This window comes from Bos indicus x Bos taurus, chromosome 8 (genome assembly GCF_003369695.1).
Source record: "Bos indicus x Bos taurus breed Angus x Brahman F1 hybrid chromosome 8, Bos_hybrid_MaternalHap_v2.0, whole genome shotgun sequence".
NCBI classification, from domain to species: Eukaryota; Metazoa; Chordata; class Mammalia; order Artiodactyla; family Bovidae; genus Bos; species Bos indicus x Bos taurus.
The window spans coordinates 91,195,890-91,209,325 of NC_040083.1; the positions used below are offsets into that span (position 1 = coordinate 91,195,890).

General features: G+C 43.0%; 1 protein-coding gene and 1 long non-coding RNA gene across 3 annotated transcripts in view; one reads left to right on the top strand and one right to left on the bottom strand.

The window, feature by feature from the left end:
- The window catches only part of ALDOB (aldolase, fructose-bisphosphate B), an 89,144-nt gene that overhangs the window by 15,049 nt on the left and 60,659 nt on the right, over positions 1 to 13,436 (bottom strand). The window contains exon 1 of one of the 2 annotated variants that reach the window (XM_027550420.1): positions 288 to 394. The exons of the other annotated variant lie outside the window; for it this stretch is intronic. The gene's annotated coding sequence lies outside the window, so the exon portion shown is untranslated. Of the gene's footprint in view, positions 1 to 287; positions 395 to 13,436 lie in introns of those variants that run through there. 2 annotated transcript variants of the gene reach the window in all.
- Positions 8,361 to 10,898, top strand: LOC113897600. The gene is made up of 2 exons (XR_003512368.1): positions 8,361 to 9,309; positions 9,819 to 10,898. It is a non-coding gene; the product is annotated as an uncharacterized LOC113897600 (long non-coding RNA).

Here is a 13,436-nt window from a genome sequence, read left to right on the forward strand (position 1 = left end):
AAAAAGTTGGCATGAGACCTTGGTAAGCAGAAAATTCACTCTGTTTTCCCTAAGCCAAAGACTCAAAAGGGCCCTCTTACAGGGACTGCTGGTAACTGGATAGGTCCGGATCTACCAGGATGGGTAGAGAGGAAAACAATCATTTCAACAGATCACCACGCTTTCAGCCACCATCACACTTTTCCTGAAAACAAAAGCCAACAAACGTTCCTCTCTGTGCTTAGTGCTATCACTAACCTCTGACTCCCTGGTATTCTCCAGGTAGACAAAGGAGGTTCTTTACTTACAGTCTGAGAGAGGAGAGTCCTCTTGGATCTATCAGAAGCTGTGGATGAGGCAGCAGCTGCCAAATAGGATGAACTTTTGCAACACCCAGTTTTTATAGACTTCTCACCCAAGTTGGCTTGTTGGTTGTTTTTTTTTTTTTCTAACTTTTACCCTCTCCTTCCCACCTTGGCCTGGTAGAGAGGTGTTTAACCAATAACTCTGATTGGCTCATAAACAGCCAATCCTTCTAATCATGCTCACACACCCTCTATACTCAGAGTGTTAACACTATAAGGGACATCTGGAGACCTCGTAGTTCTCAATCCGGATTCTCTATTTTACAAATTAGGAGACACAGACAATCGATGAGGAGCAGTCATGCACCGAGTAGATGACTGGGCTCTGGAGTCCACCAAGGAAAACTGGGAAGCATGTAGCTCAGCTCCAGCACTTACTACACACATGACCTTGGTCAAGGTTATTTTCACTTCTCTGAGCCTGAATTTCCTCCTCTGTAAAGTGGAATCTGAACTTCACAAGAGCATTAAGTGAGTCTGTAAAGTGCCTGCATATAGGAGATACTCAAAGATCCTTCCCAGCGCCTCAAACCAAACTAGGCTCCCCGATGCTTTTAATGTCAGAACACAATGTCTCTTTACTTTAGTCTCATTCTCTCTCAACCTTTATATTTTTGTCTTTAAAGTTGGTAAAAACTAGAATAAAACTCAAAGTGATTGATGTAAGCCATCAGCTCCCCTAGTTACAGCACTGTCTTGAGGACTAGTTCATTCTACAGGGTTTTCTTTTCCTCTGAGCATTAAACCCAAATCTAATTCAAGAGAAGGCAAATAAAAATAGTGTATGCTTCCTAAGGCAAATAATGAAAGAGGCAAAATTTGTAGGAAAATCTAAAAATAATGCAATGACCATGATCACAGGAAAAGTATATTTCTCAGAAACATTCTCCTTTGAAATAACTCATAACATAGGAGGGAAAAAACCATCAAAACCAAAGTGCTCTATGGTATACAGTACAATACTATAGTGAGGGAAATATCCATGAAATAAAGGAAAAAGAAGCAGACCATTGGGTGTAGAGTTTAGGCTCAGACAGCTTCTAAAGGTGGAAAGTGTTACACACTGAATGTGAATATTGAGGGAAACTGAAATGTTTAAAACACAAATTTGAGGCTCATTTGTCTAGGGAAGTTTGGCCAAGGCCTGTCCTAAGGATAACAGAGGACAGAAATGGTATGGACCTAACAGAAGCAGAAGATATTAAGAAGAGATGGCAAGAATACACAGAAGAACTGTACAAAAAAGATCTTCACGACCCAGACAATCACAATGGTGTGATCACTGACATAGAGCCAGACATCCTGGAATGTGAAGTCAAGTGGGCCTTAGAAAGCATCACTACGAACAAAGCTAGTGGAGGTGATGGAATTCCAGTTGAGCTATTTCAAATCCTGAAAGATGATGTTGTGAAAGTGCTGCACTCAATATGCCAGCAAATTTGGAAAACTCAGCAGTGGCCACAGGACTGGAAAAGGTCAGTTTTCATTCCAATCCCAAAGAAAGGCAATGCCAAAGAATGCTCATACTAACGCACAATTGCACTCATCTCACACGCTAGTAAAGTAATGCTCAAAATTCTCCAAGCTAGGCTTCAGCAATATGTGAACCGTGAACTTCCTGATGTTCAAGCTGGTTTTAGAAAAGGCAGAGGAACCAGAGATCAAATTGCCAACATCCGCTGGATCATAGAAAAAGCAAGAGAGTTCCAGAAAAATGTCTCTTTCTGCTTTATTGACTATTCCAAAGCCTTTGACTGTGTGGATCACAATAAACTGTGGAAAATTCTGAAAGAGATGGGAATACCAGACCACCTGATCTGCCTCTTGAGAAATCTGTATGCAGGTCAGGAAGCAACAGTTAGAGCTGGACATGGAACAACAGACTGGTTCCAAATAGGAAAAGGAGTTCGTCAAGGCTGTATATTGTCACCCTGTTTATTTAACTGATATGCAGAGTACATCATGAGAAACGCTGGACTGGAAGAAGCACAAGCTGGAATCAAGATTGCCGGGAGAAATATCAATAACCACAGATATGCCGATGACACCACCCTTATGGCAGAAAGTGAAGAGGAACTCAAAAGCCTCTTGATGAAAGTGAAAGTGGAGAGTGAAAAAGTTGGCTTAAAGCTCAACATTCAGAAAATGAAGATCATGTCATCGGGTCCCACTACTTCATGGGGAATAGATAGGGAAACAGTGGAAACAGTGTCAGACTTTATTTTTCTGGGCTCCAAAATCACTACAGATGGTGACTGCAGCCATGAAATTAAAAGACGCTTACTCCTTGGAAGGAAAGTTATGACCAACCTAGATAGCATATTCAAAAGCAGAGACATTACTTTGCCAACAAAGGTTCGTCTAGTCAAGGCTATGGTTTTTCCAGTGGTCATGTATGGATGTGAGAGTTGGTCTGTGAAGAAGGCTGAGCGCCAAAGAATTGATGCTTTTGAACTGTGGTGTTGGAGAAGACTCTTGAGAGTCCCTTGGACTGCAAGGAGATCCAACCAGTCCATTCTGAAGGAGATCAGCCCTGGGATTTCTTTGGAAGGAATGATGCTAAAGCTGAAACTCCAGTACTTTGGCCACCTCATGGAAAGAGTTGACTCATTGGAAAAGACTCTGATGCTGGGAGGGATTGGGGGCAGGAGGAGAAGGGGATGACAGAGGATGAGATGGCTGGATGGCATCACTGACTCGATGAACGTGAGTCTCAGTGAACTCCGGGAGTTGGTGATGGACAGGGAGGCCTGGCGTGCTGTGATTCATGGGGTCGCAAAGAGTCGGACACGACTGAGCGACTGATCTGATCTGATCTGATCTGAAACCATGGAAAGTTCCCATCAGTGCTCCTGACTTCACCGGCCTCCCTAAGGCACACTTTCTGGTGCTCATTCAAACACCTGGTACTTGACTTGTCAGATTAGGATGATTGATCTGGAGACATATGAAGTTTCATCAAGTTTGACTTTTGTCAGAGGAGAAAGGAGGAATAAGAGGTGGATGATGACGAAAGAATAGAGAGTGGGCTTAGTAATAGTTGTTGGGCATCAGGGCTGGGGTGGTCAGAACTGTGATTGGAACATTTTACCCACTGAGAAATTTATGGTAGAAATAATTTCCCACAGGCTACTAGGATAATTATTTTTGTTGTAATAATGACAACGATAACAATAATAGCTCTTTTTTGAAGTTTTATGATGCACTTGATTTTTTTGATGTATGCTCTCTAATCTAGCACCTCTCTGAAGAAAGGTTTATTAGCCCCACTTTCTGGACAAGGAAACTCTGGCTCAGAGAGATTAGGTAACTTGCCATAAGTCACAGGAAAGGTACACGGAGTACCTGTCTCACTTCAAGTCAGGGCGAGCTGCTTACGTTTTGGTGACCTCAAACTGCAGAGATTTGCTCTCTCCCTCTCCACCTCCCAGCAGTTTGTAACCTTGGACATTAAATCTGCATTAATCAGGGAAGAATGACTTGCGTTTGCAGACCAAGGTGGCCCTGATCTGCTGAGTGTCGCTTCACGTGAACAGCAGACTGGCCAGGCATGTCGGAGGCGTATGAATTCATCTGCCCCTGAGTGGTGCCACCTGCTGCTGCTCCATGGCATCAGCATTTGGCCACCTCCACAGTCTGACGTGCAACTGAAGCTCAAAGTTCAGGAAAGCAAGAGTGATGCTTACTGGATCTTATAGAACCAGCAACTCCTGAGCAACAGAGACTATTTACAGTTTTTTTAAGTCTCTTACCTCAGTAAAATATTAAAATTGAGATGTCATGATATGTGAACTTGGAGGCAGTGAAACATTGTGGAATCTCCCAATCTCATTAGTCCTCAGTTTCACCATCTGTAAGATAAGCTGGTAATGCCTCCATCAGAAACTGATTATGAAGATGAATGAAACAGCATACAACTAGGAATTTAGTACAGTTATTTCACTAAATAACTGGATCTGAATGTATAATTCTGATTTAGAGGCCTCTGACTGCAGACTCTTCTCATAGGCAATAATAAGATGGCATCATTCCAGATCATTACTTTCAAAACCTCCAACAACTGCCTAATTTCTTTCACTCTTTGCCCCACTCTGGATACTTCTAGCCTGAATAAGATTTTACATGAGTTAAATGAGTTCATGTATAATATGAGGTCTAGGTCTACAAACTTGCACATGCAAATAAATTTCGTGTTTCTCAGGTTATACTCACTGTAGGATTAGTAATGTCACAGAAAAAGAACTTTTGTAAAATGGGGCCAAATCTTCACAATGCAAGGAAGAACCGGGGATGGATCAACACGATTTTTTTTTTTTTAATTTGTCTGTTCCAGGTGTTGGTTGCAGCATGAGGGACCTTAAGCTGTGGCACTCGAACTCTTAGGTGCGCCATGTGGGATCCAGTTCCCTGACCAGGGATCAACCTGGGCCCTTGCATTGGGAGTGCGAAGTCCCAGTCACTGGACCGCCAGGGAAGTCCCTCAACATATTTTAAAACATCTTTCCTAATTTGTAGGACAGACATTTCCTTATGTATAACAATCCGCTTTGGTGGCTGGGATGGTTCCAGGACCCTGAAAGCAGCAGTCACTATTTTGGTCACAGTGACAGGGCAGTGTTTGTTACCTCAAAATTGTTTAGTTCACAAAATTGTTATTGAGGTTCTGGGTGAATAGAACTTTGATCACTATAGGGACTTTTTGTAGAGGATACACGTTTGTAGCAAATATAAAATGAATAAGACTGGCCTGTTCTCAAGAAACTTTATTATTGAAGAGGTGGGAGGAGCAGGTTGAGGTCAGAATCCAGTCAAACCAAGTAGTACGAAAATGTATATGAAAGTATCAAGAGATAGTTGTAGTGGTGGCTGTTACCACAGTGTTCATGAGAGACTCTGTAAAATACGCAAATGAAAAGCCTAGGCATTCTGGACTTTTACAAGTCATGTTCCGTATCAATTGATTCAGCCCATCAGACTGTAGAACCTATGTGGGTTGGGGCAGTGACACCTTGACGCTGTCTTCCCAGCAATCGGCACCAAGCCTAAAACACAGTAGGCACACACTCAATGTTTGTGAATAAATGAATTAATAAATATATGAATCCTTTCCTATCAATGTCAGAAAAGTCTAGAGTAACTGTCTTATAATTCCTATCTGTGAGAACTTTGAAACCATTAAGGGGTAGAACATGACCATTACTTTCTTCTAAAACTATATTAGATTCTGAAAGTTCTATCATTGTTTACTGGAATTTCACAGGCAACCAGGCTGTAGCTCCCCTTAAACGGTACACATGAACCACAGCCCCGTCTCCCCTTTTTAAAAAGTGCGGTAAAACACACATAATATAAAATATAGCATCGTAACCATTTTTAAGTGTGCAGTAGTGCTCATTAGTGTTCCATACGTTCACACTGCTGTGTATCCAATCTATAGAACTCTTCTCATCTTACAAAACTAATACTTTGTATCCATTAGACAACCATTTTCCACTTCTCCCGCTACAGCCCCTGGAAACTACCTTTCTACCCCTTGGCTCTGAATTTACTCTAGGTATCTTATACAAGTGGAATGATTTAGTTTTGTGTTTTTGTGACTGGTTTATTCACTTAGTATAATACCCTCAAGTTTCATCCATGTTGTAGCACATGTCAGATTTTCCTTCTTTTTAAAGGCTGTATAGGACTTCCCTGGTGGTTCAGTGGTTGAGAGTCTGTCTGCCAATGCAGAGGATATAGGTTCAATCCCTGCTCCAGTAAGATTCCACATACCACAAGGCAACTAACTCCATGCTCCAAAACTACTGAGCCCACGCACCATGACTACTGAAGACCTGATGCTCTAGAGTCTGTGATCTGTGACAAAAGAAGCCACTGCAAAGAGAAGCCCAAAAACTGCAATGAGAGAGTAGCCCCTGCTCTCTGCAATTAGAAAAAGCCCACGCACAGTAACGAAGACTCAACACAGCCAAAAATATTGTTTTTTTAATTTTTAAAGGCTGCATAATATCCCAGTGTATGTATACATATCATATAACACACTTATAGATACAGATTATAGATATAGACACAGATAAGTATAGATATCACATTTTGCTCTTCTATTCATTGGTCTCTGGACACTTGAGCTGCTTTCACCTTTTGGCTATTTTGAATAATGCTGCTATTAAAATGGGTGTGCACATATCTAAGATTGTGCTTTCAATTCTTTTATGGTCCCTTTATTAATGTAACGACTTGATTGAAAGAGAATTCACATGCCATACAATTCACCTGTTTAAAGTGTACAATCCAATGATATTTGGTATATTCAGAGTATTACAGGTCAGCTTGTGAAAGACATGTGGTGGGTTTTCAAAAAGGTCAGAATCTGAGGGTATAAACTCAGAGCACCAGAATGAAGCCCAGGTCAAGAGCCATTGGGTGCAGCAGATGTGGGGATGGAAGAGTCAGGGATCATCTTTCATTTTCTCATGGTGAATTTTTTCTGTATCATTATCATGCTTGATGCTTCTGCTGCTGCTGCTAAGTCGCTTCCGACTCTGTGAACTCTGTGCATTTTAGGAAGACTGGAGTACCTGTGTATGTTCATATATCTCAGATGAATAAATTTAAAGCAATCCAAATTCTAGGGTTTAGAATACCACTACCTTGAACTAGAGAGTAAAATTGAAATTGAAATGTGATTTTTTAAAATAGTTTTCCATTTTCTTGTCTGAAGAAGAGTGTTTGTGCAGTTAGGATGCTGTAGAGGCAAAGTGAATTGGAAAGAATGGGCTGAAGAATTTCAGAACTGCTGAGCAACCAGTACTTATCTGATAGGAAAGTTACTCTGGTCAGCAGTGACCACCACTGTTACTTTCCCCCAGTCCCTCACAGGGGGTTGTTTACTGCTTTGTCAGTGTTTTCTCTTGGTCTTTTGCTCAATCATCTCAAAGTCCATTTTTTCTCTCACTATCTAATCAGAATTATCAGTCACTTATGTCATTTATGACCTCCAGCTTAGTATTTCTTTCACTCTCTCTTATCTCTTTAATAAAACTACCTAGTGATCTAACTGCACCCCTGACTAGCCACGGGACTGAAGGAAATCACGTTCTCCCAGTCTGCCTTCCCTGATGTGGAAAGTGGATCCAGTGATACTATCCCTGTCTACCAACTTTACCATTTTGTTGCACTATTGTTGAACAATAACATCTAAATAAGTGCTTGGAATATCATAACCACATCATGAGAAATGCTGGGCTGGAAGAAGCACAAGCTGGAATCAAGATTGCTGGGAAAAATATCAATCACCTCAGATATGCAGATGACACCACCCTTATGCCAGAAAGTGAAGAGGAACTAAAAAGCCTCTTGATGAAAGTGAAAGAGGAGAGTGAAAAAGTTGGCTTAAAGCTCAACATTCAGAAAACTAAGATCATGGCATCTGGTCCCATCACTTCATGGGAAATAGATGGGGAAACAGTGGAAACAGTGTCAGACTTTATTTTGGGGGGGCTCCAAAATCACTGCAGATGGTGGCTGCAGCCATGAAATTAAAAGATGCTTACTCCTTGGGAGGTAAGTTATGAGCAACCTAGATAGCATATTGAAAAGCAGAGACATTATTTTGCCAACAAAGGTCCATCTAGTCAAGGCTATGGTTTTTCCAGTGGTCATGTATGGATGTGAAAGTTGGACTGTGAAGAAAGCTGAGCACCAAAGAATTGATGCTTTTGAAGTGTGGTATTGGAGAAGACTTTTGAGAGTCCCTTGGACTGCAAGGAGATCCAACCAGTCCATTCTAAAAGAGATCAGCCCTGGGATTTCTTTGGAAGGAATGGTGCTAAAGCTGAAACTCCAGTACTTTGGCCACCTCATGGGAAGAGCTGACTCATTGGAAAAAACTCTGATGCTGGGAGGGATTGGGGGCAGGAGGAGAAGGGGACGACAGAGGATGAGATGGCTGGATGGCATCACTGACTCAATGAACGTGAGTCTAGATGAACTCCGGGAGTTGGTGATGGACAGGGAGGCCTGGTGTGCTGTGATTCATGGGGTTGCAAAGAGTCGGACACGACTGAGCAACTGAACTGAACTGAATAGAATTAGAAAGGGTAATAAATCACGTTACTTCATGGAAGCAGACATTACACTGCTCTGCAGCATGTACACACACACACACAGTGGAGAATCAGAAAACAAGGTTCTGGCCTTAGCTCTACCCTGAATAGATGAATAACATGGCCCAAGAAAGGGCACAGGCATTTGTTGAGCATTTACTTCTTACAGGACCTTTTCTAGGCACTTCAGGTAGAACACTTCATTTAATCCCCACTACATCCATCACCAGGGTAGGCAGAGTTTTAGGGGAGAGAGTTGATCCTGTCTCTGGCTTAAGAGCTATTACACCATTAGTAAAGCATCAGGGAAAGGACTGAGATATAGATCTGTGACTCTAAAGTCATCCTGGGACCTTGCGCTTATGATCTGCACAGTGAAGGAGGGGGTTGCTTCTAGCTCTAATATTCCGAGGTCTTGTCCCCTGAAATTGCATGTGTTTTACGCACACAGTGGTCCTAAAACAAAGGAAATGGTTTTAAACAGCAAGATGAGAAACTTGAATAAAGCCACGGAAAGTTTTCTTTGGGGAAGTATTGTTGAAATGCGTTATTTATTGACTAGAGTTTCTCAAAATACTGCTGTGTATGAAAGAAACTGGTTGGTTCTAATCCTTTGTCTCTTATTCGCCTGCTCTTTGGGTTTGTTTTATTCCACCTCAGCATTCTTTTGGAATGAAAAGTGCCAGGCTGAGCAGATCCAGCATCACATTTTCCATGAAAGCTGAACAAAAGGCCCAGACACTGAGGGGCAGGCAGCCAACCAGCATATGCAGACGGCAGGCCAGTCAGTGGCTTAGTGGCCACCTCAGTGCCACCTACCCTCTCACAGAAAGGCAGAAGAGGGTCACTGAGCTTCCCAGGTAATAAATCTAGTCACTTATAAGCTCAACATTCTGCCTTTCTGAAGGTCCAGTCATATATTTTCTTGGCGAGTCAATATATTTTAGTCATTATGAATTTGAACTCTGAAGTCAGCTGGAACTTGCACTGAATTTCACAGCTTCCTGGCTGTGTTACTTTGAGCAAGTTCTCTAACTTTGCTGAGCCTTGGTTTCCTCAGCAGCAAAAGGATAATAAAACTTAGCCTACAACATTGTTGGAGGATTGGATTGAATAATGAACAAAAGGAGCTAAGTATAATGCCTAACAAAAATCAAGTACTGGATAAATAGCAGATATTGCTGTCAGCATAATCATTCTTTCTCCTCCCCACATTCTCCAAATTCCCTTCTCTCTTTCTATCACTAAAGAGGAGTTGTTCCAAAATGTTTGCTCCCACAGCACTCAATCTCACCATCTCCTGTGCCTTTCATCCTGAATTCTTCTATCTCACTCCCACTCTCATAAGCTTTCTCCATTTACTATGCAGAAAAACTAAGCTGGATGCTGAGTCCATCTCAAAAGTTGCATACCTACACCCAAGAAGAGGTACCCTCTCAGAAAGTGGTGGAGAGCTGCAGATGGAATAACTTTTTTCACCCATTATGCAATGGAAAGAAGAATGACTTATCCATTGGAAAAGATGAAGAGAGGTTGAAACAGGTGAGAGGACACTGAAGAAAATGGCAATATTATGTGTGGAAAGTATAAAGGGGAACGAAGGAGACAAGACAAAGAGAAAAGGCTATGCACCCAGGCTTCCAGACTTAGAAGCAGACTGGGTGGCAGGAAGGGTCCACCTGCCAGGCAGGCAGCCAAGCTGACTTCATCAGCACTCCTGTGCTGCACCGTTCACCATACATGACTGGCCTGCCTCATGGCCATGGCATGCCTGTCCTCTGTGGCACAGCTGACTCTTAAACATGCTAGGACCCACTGGGCTGCCAGTTGAAGGTGAAAATAACAGACTGGAACATATTATCTCTGTGGCAGGGAGCCCAGGGAGGTCCTCATCCAATGACTGGCACCCCAGGAGAGGAGGCTGTGTGCCGAATGATCATGACCAGGCAGTGGATGCCCTGGTTTCTTTGTAGGGAGGAATAAGGGGAATATTCACCCTTTTAAAAATCTGTGTCCTGTCCGGGGCCTACCCTCTTCTGTCTCTCATTTTATTGCCTCTCCTTCGATCATTTGCCAAGTGAGAACAGAGCTCTTTGATCCTAGGAAGGACTGTTAAAGCTGTCACTTAAAAAACTAGGAAGAAAAAAGGCAGTCACTTATCACAAATAATTATATTCTAGAATGCCATGGTTAGAGAAAACACGATTACCTCTTGCTAGTGCTCTTGTTCAAATGTGTGTAGGTAAAGTTAGCATTTTTCCCATGTCCTTTCCTCTCTCCAACCACTAAGGCACTTGTCTCTAGGATCTTTTTTCCCTTATAACTTCTCCCATATCCATCTCAGACCTAAGAGGTTAGCAGTCTATAGTGGTTCTGCAAAAGAGAAGGTCCCTTTAGGATCTAGCAGGAAAGAGAACGCAAGACCACAAATAGATGTATATAACTCAGATTTCAGCTCTGTACACCTTTTGTGTGTGTGTGTGTCTGTATGTGTGTGTGGTGGTGGTGGTGATGGGGTTGGAGGTGGGGTTTGTACTGCCCAGAATGCAGGACTAGTTCCCCAACCAGGGATTGAACTCTTGCCCCTACACTGGAAACACAGAGTTTTAACCATTGGCTGCCAGGGAGTCCTTCTCCTTGCCTTTTTAGATCCACATATGCTTGGCTCAAACCTCCATTCTACAACCTCCAAAAAGCCCAACGCCTTCCTCCAATTTGAGGAAATTTCTCAGGGGATCTCTTGGAAATTATTAAGGTCACTCTGGCTCAGAGCTTCTCCTTTCACTGATAGTTCAGCCAAGCACAGGAGTCATTCTTCCAGCCCCGGGGCACCAGTTCTGTCCAAGCCTTGGTGACCCAGATGGGAAATTCCACTCCTTCATTGCTGCTGCTGCTGCTAAGTCACTTTAGTTGTGTCTGACTCTGTGTGACCCCATAGATGGCAGCCCACCAGGCTCCCCCGTCCCTGGGATTCTCCAGGCAAGAACACTGGAGTGGGTTGCCATTTCCTTCTCCAATGCATGAAAGTGAAAAAATAAAGTGAAGTCTCTCAGTCGTGTCCGACTCCTAGCGATCCCATGGACCACAGCCTACCAGGCTCCTCTGTCCATGGGATTTTCCAGGCAAGAGTACTGGAGTGGGTTGCCATTGCCTTCTCCAAGAGTCGGACATGAGTGAGCGACTCCTTCATTAGACTCCCACAAAAAAGCAAAGACACAAAGTTCACTCTCACAAAGTTCTCTGGTAATGTTAAAAGATAAACTGAGGAGTATTAAAAATATGAGAATTTACTTGAGCAATGCCAACTGATTAGAAGTGCTTTGTAGAAGGAAGCTGGGGAACCGCTTTTATAGAGCACAGGTGGAAGCCAAGGAAGTTGTCTTATGGCCTTCTTGTAGAATTCGTTTAACAGCAGACATCACTAAAGGTTTGTGGAAATGGGAATTACATGGCGGCCACAGAACAATTTAAAATTGAGCATTAGCCACCCCTCCTTCCAAGAGCCTTCTGAAACACCCACCAGATGTAAGATGCTGCAGTGTCCTTTCCCCCACCTCCCATGCTCCTCCTCACTTCTTCCCTCACAGACTGCCCTTGGAAGTGTGGATTGTTCCTGCTCTACCAACTGAAGCAGTGGCCTCTCAACTCATCTCCAAACATTCTATCTCCAAACAAATCTACTTGCGCTATCGACGCGCCATCTACTCCCCTCGTGAGGCGAACTCAGGAACCCTGAGACTTCCTCTTATATGGTGCACCTTCCTTAAAGGAACCTTCCTTAAAACACCTTCCTTCGTGTTAGGTCACAATTTTGAGTTCTCTCTTAAGGCTATTCCAAGGGTGTGTGGTGTGGGGCAAGAGACTGGCAAGCCCTTGCTGGCGAGTTCAAAGGAATGTTATCTCTCTGAGAGAAGAACCGAAACAGCACATGCGATCAGAGTTGGGTCTGTGCTAAGTCTCCAGCTCTGACACAGAACTTCTGGTGCATGTCGTGGATGTGGGGACAACGTGGGCGCCGGGTTGAGAGAAGCAATCTTTGCGTGGTCCCATTCTCCCCTCCTCCGCCGCCTCCCTTCTTCCCTGTGACTGTGGCAGTGAAACAGAATCGGAAAACACCAGGGAAGAATTAACAAAGGACAAGCATTCCTTTGGATCCAGATGATGTAAATTCATTTTCTCGAGGTAGACGTGACCAGGACAGATGGTGGTTCTGTGAGCTAATCATGCCAGGAAGAAAAGCAAGGGAAGATATGGATGATTCTGAACTTTAAGTTAGTATTTTTTTAATATAGACTTCCACTTCCTTTAAACTGGATGTAAGAATCTGCCCACACAGGGTTGACCTTCCTCCACATTCCTCCTGTTAAACCCAGGAAGAGCAATATTTTAAATTAGGTATGTATCAATGGAATTTTTCTCTTGGCCAAGTAGGGAGTCTAGCCAAATTAGAACTACATGTCCATTAACATACAGACTGCACTCCGGCACCTATTTAAGGGGCTTCCTAGGTGGTGCTAGTGGTAAAGAATCTGCCTGTCAATGCAAAAGAGGTAAGAGTTCTATCCCTGGGTAAGGAAGATCCCCTGGAGGAGGGTATAGCAACCCACTCTGGGGGGCTACAGTGCATGGGATTGCAAAGTGTTCAACAGGATAAAGCAAGTTAGCATACTTGCCTCCATTTAAAATGAACAAAACAGTTTTTGTATTTGCTTCCATACCTGTGGTTCTAGGCTGAGTAAAGATTGGGCTATTTAGGCCCACAGATTCCTCAATTCTCACCAGGACCAGTGCCAGAGGCCAGGAGGGGCTGTGCTTCACATTCAAGAAAGACCTCAAATTTCCTTTACATGTTATCTCTACATGAGTTACTCAATAGTTATTTCTTTGTATATGTGTTCAAAACATTAATTTGCTGAATGTATGCATTCAAATTACACCACAGATTTGGTAACTCTAGCTCTGCCATTTCTACATTTTCCATATATTT